The following is a 23805-nucleotide window of genomic DNA, read 5'->3' on the forward strand; positions in this document are numbered from 1 at the left end:
AACATAAACAAGAAGTAAACCAGCAACGAGTCAACAGAAGCACCGCGCCATCTCTGCAGCACGTGCCACATTAATGACGGTAACGTGCGTCAGCACGTGATCAGTCCTGGACGGAGTCAGCACGTGAGCCATTCTACAGCTCAAACCTGCGAACCAAAGAGACGTCCTTACATGAAGCATCCTGCTACACCAGCTGGACATGCAGAATCACTTTCATACTGTGGCACAACACTGCATCCACACAGCCTCCATGACACGCCCCCATCAGGCTGCTCTGACACATTACACACATGTGAATATTCTTTACCCGCTTCATTTAAGAAAGCATTTCCGGGAACGTCTTTGCTCGATATGCTGGTGCTTTTTTTAATTTATAAAAAACATTTTTTTATCCACTTATGGAAAAGAAAGAACAGAGCACAGGAAATAAAAACATGTACAAGTAGGGAGTGATTTGTTCTTTACAGCATAATCATTGGTTTGTGAAAATAAAATCAGCTCTATGGGATGCTACGTAGTCAAACCATGTTTTCCAGTATAAGGCTAATTGTTCCAGTGTATGATTGACAGATGCTGTTCTCCTCTCCATGTTATAAATGCTCATTGTAATTTCCATCCATGTGTTAAAGTTGGGCTCTGCTGTGAGAACCATTTCCTAGTAAGAGTCTTTTTACCAGCCACCAGCAGTATACTCATTAAAGATGTATCTCCTTTCAACCATTCTTGGGGTATACACCAAAAATACATGGTCTTACTATGTAGGAGTATTTCACATTTAAACATGTCTTGTAGGGCATTATGTACTGCTCTCCAATAGTCTTTGATAACAGGAAAGTCCCAGAAAATGTGGTGGCGGTCTGCATTCTGGTTTCCACAGTTTCCCCAGCAAACAGGGAGGTTACAATCATCATGTGATTTCTGAGAGGCTGTAATAAAATACCTTATCAGGTTTTTCCAGCCAAACTCCCCCCATTTCTGCCAACTAGTACACTTCCATTGATACCTCCATATTGTTGCCCATTCTTCCTCAGATATAACTGTAAGAGTCTTGTTTTTAAAACAAGTGTTTCTTTTTAAACATTTTAAAATTAAACAGTGTTTTTTCTTTCATTATATTGCAGCGAATTCGTGGAGTAGCTCGGGAACCGCCACAGCCGGGACGCAAACCCGCATCTCTCGCTCCGCAAGCGATAACGTTAACCAGTCGACTAAAGGCTCCGATCCGTTAGTGAAGGACCAACGTGTCTACTTATCCATGCACGTTACAATATAGAGCTGTTACTCCTTCAGCTGCCCAGTTCTTAAATCTAGTATCGAGCTTATTTGGTGTAAAATCTGAGTCATGTGCACACCGAAAACGCAACTCCAGCGTCGCCGTGTGAACTAGCAAAACCGGTTCCTGTGAAAACGGTGACGTCAAGGCTCCACTTCGCACGTGTATTACGTTATCAGTCAAATAGCCATGCGCGAGTGAGAAGCAGCGGAGACGCATTATTGTTTACAGTGGTGCTGGAAAGTTTGTGAACCCTTTACAATTTTCTGCATACACGTATGACCTGAAACAGCATCGGATTATCACACAAGTCCAAAAAGTAGATAAAGAGAACCCAATTAAACAAATGAGACAAAAATATTATACTTGGTCATTTATTCATTGAGGATAATGATCCAATATTACATTATCTGTGAGTGGCACAAGTGTGTGAACCGCTAGGATTAGCAGTTAATTTGAAGGTGAAATTAAGAGTCAGGCGTTTTCAATCATTGGGATGACAATCAGGTGCGAGTGGGCGCCCTGTTTTATTTAAAGAACAGGGATCTATCAAAGTCTGATCTTCACAACACATGTTTGTGGAAGTGTATCATGGCAAGAACAAAGGAGGTTTCTGAGGACCTCAGAAAAAAAGCGTTGTTTGTTACGGCTCGCCCACCCCGCGCCGTGGCCCGCCCACCCCGCGCCGGCAGCCAATCAGCTCGTCAGGGCCGGGTTTAGTCGTCAGGGCTGGACTTAAGTTTGCTGGTCTCCCAGCGCCCGTTGTCAGTTCGTGCCGTAACCCCCTCGCAGTAGTGGTTACTCTTCCCTCCTGGTGTTTCTCTCCGAGTTTATCTCAGCCCTTGGTTTATGGTTTTCTTTGTAAAGTTTCCCTGTGGAAGTATCCTGCCGTGTTCCCAGTTTGGATTACCCGAGAGTTTTTTTCCTTGGACTTCCCGTTTTCTTGTCGCTCATTGCCCTCCTGTGTTTTACCGTTGTACGAGCAAGTAATAAAGTACGCCAGCTTCGGCTAACCCCATCTCTGCCTGGTGTCGTGCGCTTGGGGTCTTCCACAAACCCTAACAGTACGAACTGACCATGACGACCCCAGCCGGCACGGAGAGCGTACCGACCAGTCCGGTTCAAGCAGCTCGCATCAGACAGATCCAACTGACCAACTCCCACACCCAGCAGCTAGAGGCGGCCTCTGCTGCGGTGAGGGATCTTCAGACTCAGATCCAGCCCCTCCAGGCCTCTGTGGGTAACCTAACGAGCCAGCAGGCGGCGTTGGCGAGCCAACAAGCAGAGATCCTGCGGCAGTTGCAAACCATCACGGCGGCTCTCACCATCCAGCCGCCGGGCCAGCCTGCCCCTGGAGTCGTGGGTAACCCGCCCCCTGGGACCGCTACCCCAGTTAACCCTGTGGGGCTCAACCCAGTTCCCCGGGAGCCCTGCCTATCCAGCCCACGACCATTTGTGGCGAATTTGAGACCTGTGCCACGTTCATCATGTAGTGTGAGCTGGTCTTCCTGCACCAACCCAGCATGTTCACATCTGATGCTGCCTGTGTCGCTTATGTGACCAACCTGCTCACAGGCCGAGCAGCTCAGTGGGCCAATGCTTCCTGGTCCATGGAGGCCAGTTTCTGCCTCACCTACGAGGACTTTGTGGCGGAACTACAGAAGGTTTTCCACCATCCAGTCGGTGGCCAGGACCCTGGTGCTCGGCTGAGCAGTATGCAGCAGGGCAGTGGCAGTGACATAGACTACTCGGTGGAGTTCAGGCTGGCTGCAGCTGAGAGCGTCTGGAACGACCAGTCACTTCGGGTCACCTTCCGGAGAGGTCTCAACGAGGCTGTCAAGGACCAGCTAGCCACCCGGGAGGAGCCCACCTCCCTCGATGACGTGATCAAACTCGCCATCCGCATCGATGGACGCCTCCGGGAGAGGAGGCGCGAGCGAGCCCTGCGTGGATCCCCGTCCATTCCCCAGTCGTCCAGCACTCCTGACAGGACCCCTACTCCTGCTCGCCCCACTTTCCCTGTGGCCGTTTCTCCCTCCGCGCCCCAGACCACGACGGGGGAGGAACCTATGCAGCTGGGGCGCACGCGCCTTAGTCCGGCCGAACGGGAGGCCCGGTTCAAGGCAGGTAAATGCCTCTACTGTGGCCAGAAGGGACATCTGATCAGCGGTTGCCCCACTCGGCCAAAAGACTAGGCTCACTGGGGCCCCGGGAGATCCTAGTGAGCCGACTTTCCTGTTCCCGCCGTCCTGCCCCACAGAACCATCTGGTTAGCGTTACCCTGGCCTGGGCTGACCAGCGGCTCATGGTGGGTGCAATCCTCGACTCGGGAGCTGATGAGTGTTTCCTGGACTCAGAGTTTCCTGCCCAGGCTAACATCCCGCTAGAGACGCTGGAGAAGCCCATGGAGGCCTTCGCGCTGGACGAGCACTGCCTGGCCAGCGTCACCCAACGCACCCACCCTGTCTCTCTCACCATAGCAGGGAACCATGTGGAGAGACTTCGGTTCTTCATCATCCAGTCCCCGTTAGTCCCTGTGATCCTAGGGCGCCCCTGGTTCGTGCAGCATGAGCCACACATCGCCTGGGCCTCCGGTAACATCATGGAGTGGAGCTCCTCCTGTCGTGCCCAATGTCTCTAGGCTGCTCCCGGCACATCCCCCCGACGTGCCCCTAGTGCCCTGCCTCCCGACCTCTCCTCCGTTCCGCCTGAGTACCATGAGTTAGGTGAGGTTTTCAGCAAGACCCGGGCCCAATCTCTTCCTCCTCATCGGCCTTATGACTGTGCTATCGACCTCCACTCTGGGGCACCCCTTCCCAGCAGTCGTCTGTACAGTCTGACCATCCCCGAGAAGGCTGCGATGGACGAGTACATCTCCGAGTCCTTGGCAGCGGGGCTCATTCGGCCCTCGTCCTCCCAGGTGGCAGCTGGATTCTTTTTCGTGAAGAAGAAGGACGGGGGCCTCCGACCCTGCATTGACTATCGCCAACTCAATGAGATAACCATCAAGAACAAGTACCCACTTCCTCTCATGAGTTCCACCCTTGAGCCCCTCACCCAGACTATTGTCTTCAATAAGCTGGACCTCCGGTGTGCCTATCATCTGGTCCGGATCCGGAAGGGGGACGAGTGGAAGACAGCCTTTAAGAAGCCCCGGGGTCATTATGAGTACCTGGTCATGCCGTTCGGCCTCACCAACGCCCCGGCGGTATTCCAGGCTCTCATGAATGACATTCTCCGCGACATGCTCGACGAGTTTGTGGTGGTCTACCTCGATGACATCTTCATCTTCTCCAGGACCCTCGAGGAACATGTCTAGCATGTCCTCGAACGTCTCCTCCGGAACCGGCTCTTCGTCAAGGCAGAGAAGTGCCGGCTCCATTCCCCTTCCGTTGACTAACTGGGCTTCGTTATTGAGAGGGGACAGACCCGGGCCGTCCCCCGCAAGAGCAGGCTGTGGTGGACTGGCCCGATCCCACATCCCAGAAGGAATTACAGAGCTTCCTCGGGTTTGCGAACTTCTATAGGAGGTTCATCAGGAACTACAGCCGCGTGGCAGAACCTCTCACCAGGCTGCGTTCCAGTCCCTCAAGGAGAGGTTCACCAGCGCCCCTGTCTTGCTCCACCCCGACCCCAAGAGGCAGTTCATCGTGGAGGTGGCCGCTTCGGACACCGGGTTTGGGGCTGTCCTCTCCCAGCGGTCAGCGTCTGACCAGAAGGTCCATCCATGCGCCTTCTTCTCTCGTCGGTTCCTCCCCGCCGAGGAGAACTACGATGTCGGGAACCGGGAGCTGCTGGCAGTGGTGGCTGCTCTGAAGGAGTGGCGCCATTGGCTGGAGGGGGCGGAACAGCCGTTCACCATCTGGACTGATCATAAGAACTTGACGTTCATTCGAGGAACCAAGCGTCTCAATGGTCGGCAGGCACGGTGGACCAGCTTCCTCAGTCGGTTTGACTTCACGCTGACTTATCGCCCCGGGTCCCGCAACACGAAGGCAGACTCCAGATACAGAGGAGACGACTCCCATCCTTCCTGAGGCCAGGGTGGTTGGCGTGGTTACCTGGGGCATCGAGACCGTGGTCAGGCAGGCGTTGCGCTCCCATCCCGCCCCGAGCCACGTACCTCCACGCCGCCTGTTCGTCCCGGACTCAGTCCGGTCCTGGGTTCTTCAGTGGGGCCATGCCAGTCAGTTTGCTTGCCACCCGGGTGTCCACCGCACCCTCACCTTCCTGGCTCGGCGTTTCTGGTGGCCCACCATGAGGAACGACGTCAGGGACTTCGTAAAGGCCTTTCACCAGGCACCCGCGGGTCTGCTGCAGCCCCTCCCAACTCCAAGCCGGCCCTGGTCCCATGTGGCGTTGGATTTTGTCTCCGGACTGCCTCCCCCCCAGGGTAACACTGTGATCCTGACAGTGGTGGACCGTTTCAGTAAGGGAGTGCACCTGGTGGCCCTCCACAAACTCCCTTCGGCTTCTGAAATGGCGGACGTCCTGACGAGCCATGTGTTCCGTCTCCACGGCCTTTCCCTGAACGTCGTCTCGGACCGAGGGCCCCAGTTCGTCTCCCAGGTATGGCGGGCTTTTTGTAAGGGGTTGGGTGCCTCTGTTAGTCTCTCCTCTGGATATCACCCACAGACTAACGGGCAGACGGAGCGGATGAACCAGAGCGTGGAGTCTGCCCTCCGGTGCGTGGCCGCCAAGAAGCCCAGCTCCTGGAGTCGGTTCCTCCCCTGGGTCGAGTATGCCATCAACTCCCTGGTCAGCTCTGCCACCGGTCTCTCACCTTTTGAGGTGTCCCTGGGCTACCAGCTGCCTCTCTTTGCTGCACATGAGTCGGAAGTGGCAGTTCCCTCCGTGCAGGCCCATCTGAACCGGTGTCGTCGCGTCTGGGAGGTGACCAGAGCTGCTCTGCTCCGGGCAGCCGAGCGCGCCAGTCGGGGAGCCAACCGACGCCGGTCCCCAGCGCCTACGTACCAACCAGGCCAAAGGGTGTGGCTGTCCTCGAAGGACCTCCCGCTTCAGTCCACCGCGAAGAAGCTGAACCCCCGGTTTGTCGGGCCCTTTGAGATCAGGAAGGTGCTCAGTCCCGCGGCGGTGAGTCTGAAGCTTCCGGCTTCCTTGAAGATCCATCCTGTTTTTCATGTGTCTCGGGTTAAGCCTGTCTCCCACAGTCCTCTGATGCCCCAGCTCCGCCTGCCACTGAGATCGTGGATGGGTACCCCCAGTGGAAGGTCCGCCGGCTGCTGGACGTCCGGCGCCGAAGACGGGGGTTCCAGTATTAGGTGGACTGGGAATGCTACGGTCCGGAGGAACGTAGCTGGGTCTCCCGCCAGCTCATCCTGGACCCTGGGCTGCTCACTGAGTTTCATAATTCCCATACCGACAAGCCGGGCAAGTCGCCTAGTGGCTCCCGTGGAGGGGAGGGGTACTGTTGCGGCTCGCTCACACCGCGCTGTGGCCCTCTCGAGTGTCGTGTTTCCATAGCGACGTAGGAACCGCCGGGATCATGAGTTGACGTCAACATTTTGCGACAGCTTTCACCGCGACGTAATTATCCCATCCAGGTGGCGGGAAATGTCGAGGTAAATCGTCTCGTTTCTCCTGGAGGACTCGAGCCCCCGCTGAACCTCGTCGGTGGCGTAGTCAGCCAACAAAGCCTGCACCTCCTCGTCTGTCCGTTTCTCGGCTGATTTCTCCATTTCGCTTGATCGAAATTAAGTTTGCTACCACACAGCTTGGTTGCTGGCTTATACAATTGCGCTTGTTGAACACCGAAGTAGAAGGCTGGTTGCTTCCGACGTTCAACCAATCGGCGTCGAGCCCCTCCCAGCAGGTTTTCAGGGCCGCTCAGAAGTACCGACCCCAGAGCAGGGACTAGAGACGCTCCCTTAAAAGTCCCAGTAAGAGTTCCGGTCAGGGGTAGTTCCTCTAGTGGAAACACCAGCAAAGCTGCCGGCCCCCTAAAAGGTTCGGGTAGCTCCGCTGGTGGAAAATGGCCTTATGAGTTGTGTTGACAGGTTGCTTCACAAGGGGCGTCACTCCAGATACTGAAAGCAAAGGTTCACCTACTTTTGCCACTCACAGATGTGAAATATTGGATCATTTTGCTCAATAAATGAATGAGCAAGTATCATATTTTTGTCTCATTTGTTTAATTGGGTTTTCTTCATCTACTTTTAGGACTCGTCGCCGGACCGAATCCCCGTGTTACGCCCGCCTTGATTGGTGTCGCTAAAGCCACAATTGGCCGTGTGTGCGGGTGTGAAGCCGGATGTGAGTATGTGTCGAGGTGGCTGCAGTAGCGCCTCCTCTGATCGGTCGGGGCGCCTGTTCGGGGGAGAGGGAGAACTGGAGGAATAGCGTGATCCTGCCACGCGCTACGTCGCCCTGGCGAAACGCCTCACTGTCAGGGGAACGAAGCGGCTGGCGACTCCACATGCGTCGGAGGAGGCATGTGGTAGTCTGCAGCCCTCCCCGCAATGGCAGAGGGGATGGAGCAGAAACCGGGAGGGATCGGAAGAGTGGGGTAATTGGTCCCATATAATTGGGGAGACAAAGAGGAACGAAACCCCGATGATGAATTAAGGGACGCAAGATCATTAACACGCCGAATGTCGTAAAGTTTGTGTTTTCCTGCCTTAACGGGAACCATATTGTTTTTCTTTTGACATTTAATCAGGGGAGAGCGCGAACGCAGTCCCCCACTACCAGAAATTATGCAGTCGAGATTCCCACGTTTGGGGAATTCGCACAGGTCAGCACAACCGGAGTGCAATGGTCAAGCCTCGCCGTGGGTGAACCACCTTCTTGATCATGGTGTCTCCCCTGCCAGGTAAGTATGAACCCCAGCCATCGCACAGAGGATCTGATTCTGACACACATCTATCTGTATGACGGTGCCACGGCATCAAGGAAAGCGACTGCTTTGTCCTCACAGAAATCAAGGTTTGTTTCTTTTAACATGTAAACGGGGGAGAGCGCGAACGCAGTCCCCCACTACCGGAAATGATGCAGTCCAGAGTCTATAACATTTGGGGAATTGACCTTTCGCAAAGTCAGTTACCGTTGCTATGACCGTCAAGCCTTTCAGAACTATCCAGGAAGTAGCCGGAAAACACCAAAACATGAAGGAAGAAATCAGCGCATTGTGTGGTTAAAAGTAACAGTAGTAATACATTAGCTATCAATAATAGCTAGTAGCAAGCTTAGCTTGGAGCAGACAGGTATTTTTGTTGATTTTGGATGGATTAAGCTGGCCATGGGGTCTGCTATACTGTGACATCTATTGACGACATTGCGCTTCTTGCGTTCTGGGTTTCGGGAAGGGAAAGAAAATGACACCCCCTCCAAACTTTTCACATATCTAGTATCCGATCTGCAGATCCCATAGGCACACCGTTTCAGCATTTTGTTGTGCGTTTGAAAGCTTGACGGACCGTTGCTAAGGTCGGATTGGACAAGCACCGTTCTGGGGAGGTACTTTGCGAAAGCTCAATTGAACTCGAGGCGTTCTAGAGGAGTGTAAAGTCTACCTCGACTGTACACAGTTACGGCTCCTGATCGGTCAAAAGTCTACGGTGAGTGAACGCTCTAGACTAATCGGAAGCCGAAAGAGCCGATTGGAGCGTACCAGTCATAGGTCCCATATGAGACGAGCATCAAAGCTTATCAAGAGGGAGAAGAGTGGTTTTCAAAGTTTACGGCGATGTTTGTTCTTCGATGATTCGTTTGAAGGAAAGGTGTTAGCTATAGCTATTAGCGATTTTCCATAGGAACAACTACACGAACTCACAGGCTGGCGCGAATTACAAGTGGAACTACCCCGTAGGCGCCCTGTCGAGAGTCGTGTTTCCATAGCGACGTAGGAACCGCCGGGATCATGAGTTGACGTCAACATTTTGCGACAGCTTTCACCGCGACGTAATTATCCCATCCAGGTGGCGGGAAATGTCGAGGTAAATCGTCTCGTTTCTCCTGGAGGACTCGAGCCCCCGCTGAACCTCGTCGGTGGCGTAGTCAGCCAACAAAGCCTGCACCTCCTCGTCTGTCCGTTTCTCGGCTGATTTCTCCATTTCGCTTGATCGAAATTAAGTTTGCTACCACACAGCTTGGTTGCTGGCTTATACAATTGCGCTTGTTGAACACCGAAGTAGAAGGCTGGTTGCTTCCGACGTTCAACCAATCGGCGTCGAGCCCCTCCCAGCAGGTTTTCAGGGCCGCTCAGAAGTACCGACCCCAGAGCAGGGACTAGAGACGCTCCCTTAAAAGTCCCAGTAAGAGTTCCGGTCAGGGGTAGTTCCTCTAGTGGAAACACCAGCAAAGCTGCCGGCCCCCTAAAAGGTTCGGGTAGCTCCGCTGGTGGAAAATGGCCTTATGAGTTGTGTTGACAGGTTGCTTCACAAGGGGCGTCACTCCAGATACTGAAAGCAAAGGTTCACCTACTTTTGCCACTCACAGATGTGAAATATTGGATCATTTTGCTCAATAAATGAATGAGCAAGTATCATATTTTTGTCTCATTTGTTTAATTGGGTTTTCTTCATCTACTTTTAGGACTCGTCGCCGGACCGAATCCCCGTGTTACGCCCGCCTTGATTGGTGTCGCTAAAGCCACAATTGGCCGTGTGTGCGGGTGTGAAGCCGGATGTGAGTATGTGTCGAGGTGGCTGCAGTAGCGCCTCCTCTGATCGGTCGGGGCGCCTGTTCGGGGGAGAGGGAGAACTGGAGGAATAGCGTGATCCTGCCACGCGCTACGTCGCCCTGGCGAAACGCCTCACTGTCAGGGGAACGAAGCGGCTGGCGACTCCACATGCGTCGGAGGAGGCATGTGGTAGTCTGCAGCCCTCCCCGCAATGGCAGAGGGGATGGAGCAGAAACCGGGAGGGATCGGAAGAGTGGGGTAATTGGTCCCATATAATTGGGGAGACAAAGAGGAACGAAACCCCGATGATGAATTAAGGGACGCAAGATCATTAACACGCCGAATGTCGTAAAGTTTGTGTTTTCCTGCCTTAACGGGAACCATATTGTTTTTCTTTTGACATTTAATCAGGGGAGAGCGCGAACGCAGTCCCCCACTACCAGAAATTATACAGTCGAGATTCCCACGTTTGGGGAATTCGCACAGGTCAGCACAACCGGAGTGCAATGGTCAAGCCTCGCCGTGGGTGAACCACCTTCTTGATCATGGTGTCTCCCCTGCCAGGTAAGTATGAACCCCAGCCATCGCACAGAGGATCTGATTCTGACACACATCTATCTGTATGACGGTGCCACGGCATCAAGTAAAGCGACTGCTTTGTCCTCACAGAAATCAAGGTTTGTTTCTTTTAACATGTAAACGGGGGAGAGCGCGAACGCAGTCCCCCACTACCGGAAATGATGCAGTCCAGAGTCTATAACATTTGGGGAATTGACCTTTCGCAAAGTCAGTTACCGTTGCTATGACCGTCAAGCCTTTCAGAACTATCCAGGAAGTAGCCGGAAAACACCAAAACATGAAGGAAGAAATCAGCGCATTGTGTGGTTAAAAGTAACAGTAGTAATACATTAGCTATCAATAATAGCTAGTAGCAAGCTTAGCTTGGAGCAGACAGGTATTTTTGTTGATTTTGGATGGATTAAGCTGGCCATGGGGTCTGCTATACTGTGACATCTATTGACGACATTGCGCTTCTTGCGTTCTGGGTTTCGGGAAGGGAAAGAAAATGACACCCCCTCCAAACTTTTCACATATCTAGTATCCGATCTGCAGATCCCATAGGCACACCGTTTCAGCATTTTGTTGTGCGTTTGAAAGCTTGACGGACCGTTGCTAAGGTCGGATTGGACAAGCACCGTTCTGGGGAGGTACTTTGCGAAAGCTCAATTGAACTCGAGGCGTTCTAGAGGAGTGTAAAGTCTACCTCGACTGTACACAGTTACGGCTCCTGATCGGTCAAAAGTCTACGGTGAGTGAACGCTCTAGACTAATCGGAAGCCGAAAGAGCCGATTGGAGCGTACCAGTCATAGGTCCCATATGAGACGAGCATCAAAGCTTATCAAGAGGGAGAAGAGTGGTTTTCAAAGTTTACGGCGATGTTTGTTCTTCGATGATTCGTTTGAAGGAAAGGTGTTAGCTATAGCTATTAGCGATTTTCCATAGGAACAACTACACGAACTCACAGGCTGGCGCGAATTACAAGTGGAACTACCCCGTAGGCGCCCTGTCGAGAGTCGTGTTTCCATAGCGACGTAGGAACCGCCGGGATCATGAGTTGACGTCAACATTTTGCGACAGCTTTCACCGCGACGTAATTATCCCATCCAGGTGGCGGGAAATGTCGAGGTAAATCGTCTCGTTTCTCCTGGAGGACTCGAGCCCCCGCTGAACCTCGTCGGTGGCGTAGTCAGCCAACAAAGCCTGCACCTCCTCGTCTGTCCGTTTCTCGGCTGATTTCTCCATTTCGCTTGATCGAAATTAAGTTTGCTACCACACAGCTTGGTTGCTGGCTTATACAATTGCGCTTGTTGAACACCGAAGTAGAAGGCTGGTTGCTTCCGACGTTCAACCAATCGGCGTCGAGCCCCTCCCAGCAGGTTTTCAGGGCCGCTCAGAAGTACCGACCCCAGAGCAGGGACTAGAGACGCTCCCTTAAAAGTCCCAGTAAGAGTTCCGGTCAGGGGTAGTTCCTCTAGTGGAAACACCAGCAAAGCTGCCGGCCCCCTAAAAGGTTCGGGTAGCTCCGCTGGTGGAAAATGGCCTTATGAGTTGTGTTGACAGGTTGCTTCACAAGGGGCGTCACTCCAGATACTGAAAGCAAAGGTTCACCTACTTTTGCCACTCACAGATGTGAAATATTGGATCATTTTGCTCAATAAATGAATGAGCAAGTATCATATTTTTGTCTCATTTGTTTAATTGGGTTTTCTTCATCTACTTTTAGGACTCGTCGCCGGACCGAATCCCCGTGTTACGCCCGCCTTGATTGGTGTCGCTAAAGCCACAATTGGCCGTGTGTGCGGGTGTGAAGCCGGATGTGAGTATGTGTCGAGGTGGCTGCAGTAGCGCCTCCTCTGATCGGTCGGGGCGCCTGTTCGGGGGAGAGGGAGAACTGGAGGAATAGCGTGATCCTGCCACGCGCTACGTCGCCCTGGCGAAACGCCTCACTGTCAGGGGAACGAAGCGGCTGGCGACTCCACATGCGTCGGAGGAGGCATGTGGTAGTCTGCAGCCCTCCCCGCAATGGCAGAGGGGATGGAGCAGAAACCGGGAGGGATCGGAAGAGTGGGGTAATTGGTCCCATATAATTGGGGAGACAAAGAGGAACGAAACCCCGATGATGAATTAAGGGACGCAAGATCATTAACACGCCGAATGTCGTAAAGTTTGTGTTTTCCTGCCTTAACGGGAACCATATTGTTTTTCTTTTGACATTTAATCAGGGGAGAGCGCGAACGCAGTCCCCCACTACCAGAAATTATGCAGTCGAGATTCCCACGTTTGGGGAATTCGCACCGGTCAGCACAACCGGAGTGCAATGGTCAAGCCTCGCCGTGGGTGAACCACCTTCTTGATCATGGTGTCTCCCCTGCCAGGTAAGTATGAACCCCAGCCATCGCACAGAGGATCTGATTCTGACACACATCTATCTGTATGACGGTGCCACGGCATCAAGTAAAGCGACTGCTTTGTCCTCACAGAAATCAAGGTTTGTTTCTTTTAACATGTAAACGGGGGAGAGCGCGAACGCAGTCCCCCACTACCGGAAATGATGCAGTCCAGAGTCTATAACATTTGGGGAATTGACCTTTCGCAAAGTCAGTTACCGTTGCTATGACCGTCAAGCCTTTCAGAACTATCCAGGAAGTAGCCGGAAAACACCAAAACATGAAGGAAGAAATCAGCGCATTGTGTGGTTAAAAGTAACAGTAGTAATACATTAGCTATCAATAATAGCTAGTAGCAAGCTTAGCTTGGAGCAGACAGGTATTTTTGTTGATTTTGGATGGATTAAGCTGGCCATGGGGTCTGCTATACTGTGACATCTATTGACGACATTGCGCTTCTTGCGTTCTGGGTTTCGGGAAGGGAAAGAAAATGACACCCCCTCCAAACTTTTCACATATCTAGTATCCGATCTGCAGATCCCATAGGCACACCGTTTCAGCATTTTGTTGTGCGTTTGAAAGCTTGACGGACCGTTGCTAAGGTCGGATTGGACAAGCACCGTTCTGGGGAGGTACTTTGCGAAAGCTCAATTGAACTCGAGGCGTTCTAGAGGAGTGTAAAGTCTACCTCGACTGTACACAGTTACGGCTCCTGATCGGTCAAAAGTCTACGGTGAGTGAACGCTCTAGACTAATCGGAAGCCGAAAGAGCCGATTGGAGCGTACCAGTCATAGGTCCCATATGAGACGAGCATCAAAGCTTATCAAGAGGAAGAAGAGTGGTTTTCAAAGTTTACGGCGATGTTTGTTCTTCGATGATTCGTTTGAAGGAAAGGTGTTAGCTATAGCTATTAGCGATTTTCCATAGGAACAACTACACGAACTCACAGGCTGGCGCGAATTACAAGTGGAACTACCCCGTAGTCGCCCTGTCGAGAGTCGTGTTTCCATAGCGACGTAGGAACCGCCGGGATCATGAGTTGACGTCAACATTTTGCGACAGCTTTCACCGCGACGTAATTATCCCATCCAGGTGGCGGGAAATGTCGAGGTAAATCGTCTCGTTTCTCCTGGAGGACTCGAGCCCCCGCTGAACCTCGTCGGTGGCGTAGTCAGCCAACAAAGCCTGCACCTCCTCGTCTGTCCGTTTCTCGGCTGATTTCTCCATTTCGCTTGATCGAAATTAAGTTTGCTACCACACAGCTTGGTTGCTGGCTTATACAATTGCGCTTGTTGAACACCGAAGTAGAAGGCTGGTTGCTTCCGACGTTCAACCAATCGGCGTCGAGCCCCTCCCAGCAGGTTTTCAGGGCCGCTCAGAAGTACCGACCCCAGAGCAGGGACTAGAGACGCTCCCTTAAAAGTCCCAGTAAGAGTTCCGGTCAGGGGTAGTTCCTCTAGTGGAAACACCAGCAAAGCTGCCGGCCCCCTAAAAGGTTCGGGTAGCTCCGCTGGTGGAAAATGGCCTTATGAGTTGTGTTGACAGGTTGCTTCACAAGGGGCGTCACTCCAGATACTGAAAGCAAAGGTTCACCTACTTTTGCCACTCACAGATGTGAAATATTGGATCATTTTGCTCAATAAATGAATGAGCAAGTATCATATTTTTGTCTCATTTGTTTAATTGGGTTTTCTTCATCTACTTTTAGGACTCGTCGCCGGACCGAATCCCCGTGTTACCCCCGCCTTGATTGGTGTCGCTAAAGCCACAATTGGCCGTGTGTGCGGGTGTGAAGCCGGATGTGAGTATGTGTCGAGGTGGCTGCAGTAGCGCCTCCTCTGATCGGTCGGGGCGCCTGTTCGGGGGAGAGGGAGAACTGGAGGAATAGCGTGATCCTGCCACGCGCTACGTCGCCCTGGCGAAACGCCTCACTGTCAGGGGAACGAAGCGGCTGGCGACTCCACATGCGTCGGAGGAGGCATGTGGTAGTCTGCAGCCCTCCCCGCAATGGCAGAGGGGATGGAGCAGAAACCGGGAGGGATCGGAAGAGTGGGGTAATTGGTCCCATATAATTGGGGAGACAAAGAGGAACGAAACCCCGATGATGAATTAAGGGACGCAAGATTATTAACACGCCGAATGTCGTAAAGTTTGTGTTTTCCTGCCTTAACGGGAACCATATTGTTTTTCTTTTGACATTTAATCAGGGGAGAGCGCGAACGCAGTCCCCCGCTACCAGAAATTATGCAGTCGAGATTCCCACGTTTGGGGAATTCGCACAGGTCAGCACAACCGGAGTGCAATGGTCAAGCCTCGCCGTGGGTGAACCACCTTCTTGATCATGGTGTCTCCCCTGCCAGGTAAGTATGAACCCCAGCCATCGCACAGAGGAGCTGATTCTGACACACATCTATCTGTATGACGGTGCCACGGCATCAAGTAAAGCGACTGCTTTGTCCTCACAGAAATCAAGGTTTGTTTCTTTTAACATGTAAACGGGGGAGAGCGCGAACGCAGTCCCCCACTACCGGAAATGATGCAGTCCAGAGTCTATAACATTTGGGGAATTGACCTTTCGCAAAGTCAGTTACCGTTGCTATGACCGTCAAGCCTTTCAGAACTATCCAGGAAGTAGCCGGAAAACACCAAAACATGAAGGAAGAAATCAGCGCATTGTGTGGTTAAAAGTAACAGTAGTAATACATTAGCTATCAATAATAGCTAGTAGCAAGCTTAGCTTGGAGCAGACAGGTATTTTTGTTGATTTTGGATGGATTAAGCTGGCCATGGGGTCTGCTATACTGTGACATCTATTGACGACATTGCGCTTCTTGCGTTCTGGCTTTCGGGAAGGGAAAGAAAATGACACCCCCTCCAAACTTTTCACATATCTAGTATCCGATCTGCAGATCCCATAGGCACACCGTTTCAGCATTTTGTTGTGTGTTTGAAAGCTTGACGGACCGTTGCTAAGGTCGGATTGGACAAGCACCGTTCTGGGGAGGTACTTTGCGAAAGCTCAATTGAACTCGAGGCGTTCTAGAGGAGTGTAAAGTCTACCTCGGCTGTACACAGTTACGGCTCCTGATCGGTCTAAAGTCTACGGTGAGTGAACGCTCTAGACTAATCGGAAGCCGAAAGAGCCGATTGGAGCGTACCAGTCATAGGTCCCAGATGAGACGAGCATCAAAGCTTATCAAGAGGAAGAAGAGTGGTTTTCAAAGTTTACGGCGATGTTTGTTCTTCGATGATTCGTTTGAAGGAAAAGTGTTAGCTATAGCTATTAGCTATTTTCCATAGGAACAACTACACGAACTCACAGGCTGGCGCGAATTACAAGTGGAACTACCCCGTAGTCGCCCTGTCGAGAGTCGTGTTTCCATAGCGACGTAGGAACCGCCGGGATCATGAGTTGACGTCAACATTTTGCGACAGCTTTCACCGCGACGTAATTATCCCATCCAAGTGGCGGGAAATGTCGAGGTAAATCGTCTCGTTTCTCCTGGAGGACTCGAGCCCCCGCTGAACCTCGTCGGTGGCGTAGTCAGCCAACAAAGCCTGCACCTCCTCGTCTGTCCGTTTCTCGGCTGATTTCTCCATTTCGCTTGATCGAAATTAAGTTTGCTACCACACAGCTTGGTTGCTGGCTTATACAATTGCGCTTGTTGAACACCGAAGTAGAAGGCTGGTTGCTTCCGACGTTCAACCAATCGGCGTCGAGCCCCTCCCAGCAGGTTTTCAGGGCCGCTCAGAAGTACCGACCCCAGAGCAGGGACTAGAGACGCTCCCTTAAAAGTCCCAGTAAGAGTTCCGGTCAGGGGTAGTTCCTCTAGTGGAAACACCAGCAAAGCTGCCGGCCCCCTAAAAGGTTCGGGTAGCTCCGCTGGTGGAAAATGGCCTTATGAGTTGTGTTGACAGGTTGCTTCACAAGGGGCGTCACTCCAGATACTGAAAGCAAAGGTTCACCTACTTTTGCCACTCACAGATGTGAAATATTGGATCATTTTGCTCAATAAATGAATGAGCAAGTATCATATTTTTGTCTCATTTGTTTAATTGGGTTTTCTTCATCTACTTTTAGGACTCGTCGCCGGACCGAATCCCCGTGTTACCCCCGCCTTGATTGGTGTCGCTAAAGCCACAATTGGCCGTGTGTGCGGGTGTGAAGCCGGATGTGAGTATGTGTCGAGGTGGCTGCAGTAGCGCCTCCTCTGATCGGTCGGGGCGCCTGTTCGGGGGAGAGGGAGAACTGGAGGAATAGCGTGATCCTGCCACGCGCTACGTCGCCCTGGCGAAACGCCTCACTGTCAGGGGAACGAAGCGGCTGGCGACTCCACATGCGTCGGAGGAGGCATGTGGTAGTCTGCAGCCCTCCCCGCAATGGCAGAGGGGATGGAGCAGAAACCGGGAGGGATCGGAAGAGTGGGGTAATTGGTCCCATATAATTGGGGAGACAAAGAGGAACGAAACCCCGATGATGAATTAAGGGACGCAAGATTATTAACACGCCGAATGTCGTAAAGTTTGTGTTTTCCTGCCTTAACGGGAACCATATTGTTTTTCTTTTGACATTTAATCAGGGGAGAGCGCGAACGCAGTCCCCCGCTACCAGAAATTATGCAGTCGAGATTCCCACGTTTGGGGAATTCGCACAGGTCAGCACAACCGGAGTGCAATGGTCAAGCCTCGCCGTGGGTGAACCACCTTCTTGATCATGGTGTCTCCCCTGCCAGGTAAGTATGAACCCCAGCCATCGCACAGAGGAGCTGATTCTGACACACATCTATCTGTATGACGGTGCCACGGCATCAAGTAAAGCGACTGCTTTGTCCTCACAGAAATCAAGGTTTGTTTCTTTTAACATGTAAACGGGGGAGAGCGCGAACGCAGTCCCCCACTACCGGAAATGATGCAGTCCAGAGTCTATAACATTTGGGGAATTGACCTTTCGCAAAGTCAGTTACCGTTGCTATGACCGTCAAGCCTTTCAGAACTATCCAGGAAGTAGCCGGAAAACACCAAAACATGAAGGAAGAAATCAGCGCATTGTGTGGTTAAAAGTAACAGTAGTAATACATTAGCTATCAATAATAGCTAGTAGCAAGCTTAGCTTGGAGCAGACAGGTATTTTTGTTGATTTTGGATGGATTAAGCTGGCCATGGGGTCTGCTATACTGTGACATCTATTGACGACATTGCGCTTCTTGCGTTCTGGCTTTCGGGAAGGGAAAGAAAATGACACCCCCTCCAAACTTTTCACATATCTAGTATCCGATCTGCAGATCCCATAGGCACACCGTTTCAGCATTTTGTTGTGTGTTTGAAAGCTTGACGGACCGTTGCTAAGGTCGGATTGGACAAGCACCGTTCTGGGGAGGTACTTTGCGAAAGCTCAATTGAACTCGAGGCGTTCTAGAGGAGTGTAAAGTCTACCTCGGCTGTACACAGTTACGGCTCCTGATCGGTCTAAAGTCTACGGTGAGTGAACGCTCTAGACTAATCGGAAGCCGAAAGAGCCGATTGGAGCGTACCAGTCATAGGTCCCAGATGAGACGAGCATCAAAGCTTATCAAGAGGAAGAAGAGTGGTTTTCAAAGTTTACGGCGATGTTTGTTCTTCGATGATTCGTTTGAAGGAAAAGTGTTAGCTATAGCTATTAGCTATTTTCCATAGGAACAACTACACGAACTCACAGGCTGGCGCGAATTACAAGTGGAACTACCCCGTAGTCGCCCTGTCGAGAGTCGTGTTTCCATAGCGACGTAGGAACCGCCGGGATCATGAGTTGACGTCAACATTTTGCGACAGCTTTCACCGCGACGTAATTATCCCATCCAAGAGGCGGGAAATGTCGAGGTAAATCGTCTCGTTTCTCCTGGAGGACTCGAGCCCCCGCTGAACCTCGTCGGTGGCGTAGTCAGCCAACAAAGCCTGCACCTCCTCGTCTGTCCGTTTCTCGGCTGATTTCTCCATTTCGCTTGATCGAAATTAAGTTTGCTACCACACAGCTTGGTTGCTGGCTTATACAATTGCGCTTGTTGAACACCGAAGTAGAAGGCTGGTTGCTTCCGACGTTCAACCAATCGGCGTCGAGCCCCTCCCAGCAGGTTTTCAGGGCCGCTCAGAAGTACCGACCCCAGAGCAGGGACTAGAGACGCTCCCTTAAAAGTCCCAGTAAGAGTTCCGGTCAGGGGTAGTTCCTCTAGTGGAAACACCAGCAAAGCTGCCGGCCCCCTAAAAGGTTCGGGTAGCTCCGCTGGTGGAAAATGGCCTTATGAGTTGTGTTGACAGGTTGCTTCACAAGGGGCGTCACTCCAGATACTGAAAGCAAAGGTTCACCTACTTTTGCCACTCACAGATGTGAAATATTGGATCATTTTGCTCAATAAATGAATGAGCAAGTATCATATTTTTGTCTCATTTGTTTAATTGGGTTTTCTTCATCTACTTTTAGGACTCGTCGCCGGACCGAATCCCCGTGTTACCCCCGCCTTGATTGGTGTCGCTAAAGCCACAATTGGCCGTGTGTGCGGGTGTGAAGCCGGATGTGAGTATGTGTCGAGGTGGCTGCAGTAGCGCCTCCTCTGATCGGTCGGGGCGCCTGTTCGGGGGAGAGGGAGAACTGGAGGAATAGCGTGATCCTGCCACGCGCTACGTCGCCCTGGCGAAACGCCTCACTGTCAGGGGAACGAAGCGGCTGGCGACTCCACATGCGTCGGAGGAGGCATGTGGTAGTCTGCAGCCCTCCCCGCAATGGCAGAGGGGATGGAGCAGAAACCGGGAGGGATCGGAAGAGTGGGGTAATTGGTCCCATATAATTGGGGAGACAAAGAGGAACGAAACCCCGATGATGAATTAAGGGACGCAAGATCATTAACACGCCGAATGTCGTAAAGTTTGTGTTTTCCTGCCTTAACGGGAACCATATTGTTTTTCTTTTGACATTTAATCAGGGGAGAGCGCGAACGCAGTCCCCCGCTACCAGAAATTATGCAGTCGAGATTCCCACGTTTGGGGAATTCGCACAGGTCAGCACAACCGGAGTGCAATGGTCAAGCCTCGCCGTGGGTGAACCACCTTCTTGATCATGGTGTCTCCCCTGCCAGGTAAGTATGAACCCCAGCCATCGCACAGAGGAGCTGATTCTGACACACATCTATCTGTATGACGGTGCCACGGCATCAAGTAAAGCGACTGCTTTGTCCTCACAGAAATCAAGGTTTGTTTCTTTTAACATGTAAACGGGGGAGAGCGCGAACGCAGTCCCCCACTACCGGAAATGATGCAGTCCAGAGTCTATAACATTTGGGGAATTGACCTTTCGCAAAGTCAGTTACCGTTGCTATGACCGTCAAGCCTTTCAGAACTATCCAGGAAGTAGCCGGAAAACACCAAAACATGAAGGAAGAAATCAGCGCATTGTGTGGTTAAAAGTAACAGTAGTAATACATTAGCTATCAATAATAGCTAGTAGCAAGCTTAGCTTGGAGCAGACAGGTATTTTTGTTGATTTTGGATGGATTAAGCTGGCCATGGGGTCTGCTATACTGTGACATCTATTGACGACATTGCGCTTCTTGCGTTCTGGGTTTCGGGAAGGGAAAGAAAATGACACCCCCTCCAAACTTTTCACATATCTAGTATCCGATCTGCAGATCCCATAGGCACACCGTTTCAGCATTTTGTTGTGCGTTTGAAAGCTTGACGGACCGTTGCTAAGGTCGGATTGGACAAGCACCGTTCTGGGGAGGTACTTTGCGAAAGCTCAATTGAACTCGAGGCGTTCTAGAGGAGTGTAAAGTCTACCTCGACTGTACACAGTTACGGCTCCTGATCGGTCAAAAGTCTACGGTGAGTGAACGCTCTAGACTAATCGGAAGCCGAAAGAGCCGATTGGAGCGTACCAGTCATAGGTCCCATATGAGACGAGCATCAAAGCTTATCAAGAGGGAGAAGAGTGGTTTTCAAAGTTTACGGCGATGTTTGTTCTTCGATGATTCGTTTGAAGGAAAGGTGTTAGCTATAGCTATTAGCGATTTTCCATAGGAACAACTACACGAACTCACAGGCTGGCGCGAATTACAAGTGGAACTACCCCGTAGGCGCCCTGTCGAGAGTCGTGTTTCCATAGCGACGTAGGAACCGCCGGGATCATGAGTTGACGTCAACATTTTGCGACAGCTTTCACCGCGACGTAATTATCCCATCCAGGTGGCGGGAAATGTCGAGGTAAATCGTCTCGTTTCTCCTGGAGGACTCGAGCCCCCGCTGAACCTCGTCGGTGGCGTAGTCAGCCAACAAAGCCTGCACCTCCTCGTCTGTCCGTTTCTCGGCTGATTTCTCCATTTCGCTTGATCGAAATTAAGTTTGCTACCACACAGCTTGGTTGCTGGCTTATACAATTGCGCTTGTTGAACACCGAAGTAGAAGGCTGGTTGCTTCCGACGTTCAACCAATCGGCGTCGAGCCCCTCCCAGCAGGTTTTCAGGGCCGCTCAGAAGTACCGACCCCAGAGCAGGGACTAGAGACGCTCCCTTAAAAGTCCCAGTAAGAGTTCCGGTCAGGGGTAGTTCCTCTAGTGGAAACACCAGCAAAGCTGCCGGCCCCCTAAAAGGTTCGGGTAGCTCCGCTGGTGGAAAATGGCCTTATGAGTTGTGTTGACAGGTTGCTTCACAAGGGGCGTCACTCCAGATACTGAAAGCAAAGGTTCACCTACTTTTGCCACTCACAGATGTGAAATATTGGATCATTTTGCTCAATAAATGAATGAGCAAGTATCATATTTTTGTCTCATTTGTTTAATTGGGTTTTCTTCATCTACTTTTAGGACTCGTCGCCGGACCGAATCCCCGTGTTACCCCCGCCTTGATTGGTGTCGCTAAAGCCACAATTGGCCGTGTGTGCGGGTGTGAAGCCGGATGTGAGTATGTGTCGAGGTGGCTGCAGTAGCGCCTCCTCTGATCGGTCGGGGCGCCTGTTCGGGGGAGAGGGAGAACTGGAGGAATAGCGTGATCCTGCCACGCGCTACGTCGCCCTGGCGAAACGCCTCACTGTCAGGGGAACGAAGCGGCTGGCGACTCCACATGCGTCGGAGGAGGCATGTGGTAGTCTGCAGCCCTCCCCGCAATGGCAGAGGGGATGGAGCAGAAACCGGGAGGGATCGGAAGAGTGGGGTAATTGGTCCCATATAATTGGGGAGACAAAGAGGAACGAAACCCCGATGATGAATTAAGGGACGCAAGATTATTAACACGCCGAATGTCGTAAAGTTTGTGTTTTCCTGCCTTAACGGGAACCATATTGTTTTTCTTTTGACATTTAATCAGGGGAGAGCGCGAACGCAGTCCCCCACTACCAGAAATTATGCAGTCGAGATTCCCACGTTTGGGGAATTCGCACAGGTCAGCACAACCGGAGTGCAATGGTCAAGCCTCGCCGTGGGTGAACCACCTTCTTGATCATGGTGTCTCCCCTGCCAGGTAAGTATGAACCCCAGCCATCGCACAGAGGAGCTGATTCTGACACACATCTATCTGTATGACGGTGCCACGGCATCAAGTAAAGCGACTGCTTTGTCCTCACAGAAATCAAGGTTTGTTTCTTTTAACATGTAAACGGGGGAGAGCGCGAACGCAGTCCCCCACTACCGGAAATGATGCAGTCCAGAGTCTATAACATTTGGGGAATTGACCTTTCGCAAAGTCAGTTACCGTTGCTATGACCGTCAAGCCTTTCAGAACTATCCAGGAAGTAGCCGGAAAACACCAAAACATGAAGGAAGAAATCAGCGCATTGTGTGGTTAAAAGTAACAGTAGTAATACATTAGCTATCAATAATAGCTAGTAGCAAGCTTAGCTTGGAGCAGACAGGTATTTTTGTTGATTTTGGATGGATTAAGCTGGCCATGGGGTCTGCTATACTGTGACATCTATTGACGACATTGCGCTTCTTGCGTTCTGGGTTTCGGGAAGGGAAAGAAAATGACACCCCCTCCAAACTTTTCACATATCTAGTATCCGATCTGCAGATCCCATAGGCACACCGTTTCAGCATTTTGTTGTGCGTTTGAAAGCTTGACGGACCGTTGCTAAGGTCGGATTGGACAAGCACCGTTCTGGGGAGGTACTTTGCGAAAGCTCAATTGAACTCGAGGCGTTCTAGAGGAGTGTAAAGTCTACCTCGACTGTACACAGTTACGGCTCCTGATCGGTCAAAAGTCTACGGTGAGTGAACGCTCTAGACTAATCGGAAGCCGAAAGAGCCGATTGGAGCGTACCAGTCATAGGTCCCATATGAGACGAGCATCAAAGCTTATCAAGAGGGAGAAGAGTGGTTTTCAAAGTTTACGGCGATGTTTGTTCTTCGATGATTCGTTTGAAGGAAAGGTGTTAGCTATAGCTATTAGCGATTTTCCATAGGAACAACTACACGAACTCACAGGCTGGCGCGAATTACAAGTGGAACTACCCCGTAGGCGCCCTGTCGAGAGTCGTGTTTCCATAGCGACGTAGGAACCGCCGGGATCATGAGTTGACGTCAACATTTTGCGACAGCTTTCACCGCGACGTAATTATCCCATCCAGGTGGCGGGAAATGTCGAGGTAAATCGTCTCGTTTCTCCTGGAGGACTCGAGCCCCCGCTGAACCTCGTCGGTGGCGTAGTCAGCCAACAAAGCCTGCACCTCCTCGTCTGTCCGTTTCTCGGCTGATTTCTCCATTTCGCTTGATCGAAATTAAGTTTGCTACCACACAGCTTGGTTGCTGGCTTATACAATTGCGCTTGTTGAACACCGAAGTAGAAGGCTGGTTGCTTCCGACGTTCAACCAATCGGCGTCGAGCCCCTCCCAGCAGGTTTTCAGGGCCGCTCAGAAGTACCGACCCCAGAGCAGGGACTAGAGACGCTCCCTTAAAAGTCCCAGTAAGAGTTCCGGTCAGGGGT

At 51.7% G+C, this 23805-nt stretch overlaps 7 non-coding genes across 7 annotated transcripts; all 7 read right to left on the reverse strand.

The window, feature by feature from the left end:
• Positions 1-7949: 7949 nt before the first annotated feature.
• On the reverse strand, positions 7950-8113 carry LOC130131046 (U1 spliceosomal RNA). The gene has a single exon (XR_008812217.1). It is a non-coding gene; the product is annotated as a U1 spliceosomal RNA (small nuclear RNA).
• A 2209-nt stretch (positions 8114-10322) lies between these two features.
• Positions 10323-10486, reverse strand: LOC130131121 (U1 spliceosomal RNA). The gene has a single exon (XR_008812287.1). It is a non-coding gene; the product is annotated as a U1 spliceosomal RNA (small nuclear RNA).
• A 2209-nt stretch (positions 10487-12695) lies between these two features.
• On the reverse strand, positions 12696-12859 carry LOC130131138 (U1 spliceosomal RNA). Its single transcript, XR_008812303.1, has one exon. It is a non-coding gene; the product is annotated as a U1 spliceosomal RNA (small nuclear RNA).
• A 2209-nt stretch (positions 12860-15068) lies between these two features.
• On the reverse strand, positions 15069-15232 carry LOC130131100 (U1 spliceosomal RNA). Its single transcript, XR_008812267.1, has one exon. It is a non-coding gene; the product is annotated as a U1 spliceosomal RNA (small nuclear RNA).
• A 2209-nt stretch (positions 15233-17441) lies between these two features.
• On the reverse strand, positions 17442-17605 carry LOC130131101 (U1 spliceosomal RNA). Its single transcript, XR_008812268.1, has one exon. It is a non-coding gene; the product is annotated as a U1 spliceosomal RNA (small nuclear RNA).
• Positions 17606-19814: 2209 nt separating this feature from the next.
• LOC130131102 (U1 spliceosomal RNA) lies at positions 19815-19978 on the reverse strand. The gene has a single exon (XR_008812269.1). It is a non-coding gene; the product is annotated as a U1 spliceosomal RNA (small nuclear RNA).
• A 2209-nt stretch (positions 19979-22187) lies between these two features.
• On the reverse strand, positions 22188-22351 carry LOC130131047 (U1 spliceosomal RNA). The gene has a single exon (XR_008812218.1). It is a non-coding gene; the product is annotated as a U1 spliceosomal RNA (small nuclear RNA).
• Positions 22352-23805: the final 1454 nt, after the last annotated feature.

The sequence above is a fragment of the Lampris incognitus genome, chromosome 20 (assembly GCF_029633865.1).
Source record: "Lampris incognitus isolate fLamInc1 chromosome 20, fLamInc1.hap2, whole genome shotgun sequence".
Lineage (NCBI taxonomy): Eukaryota > Metazoa > Chordata > Actinopteri > Lampriformes > Lampridae > Lampris > Lampris incognitus.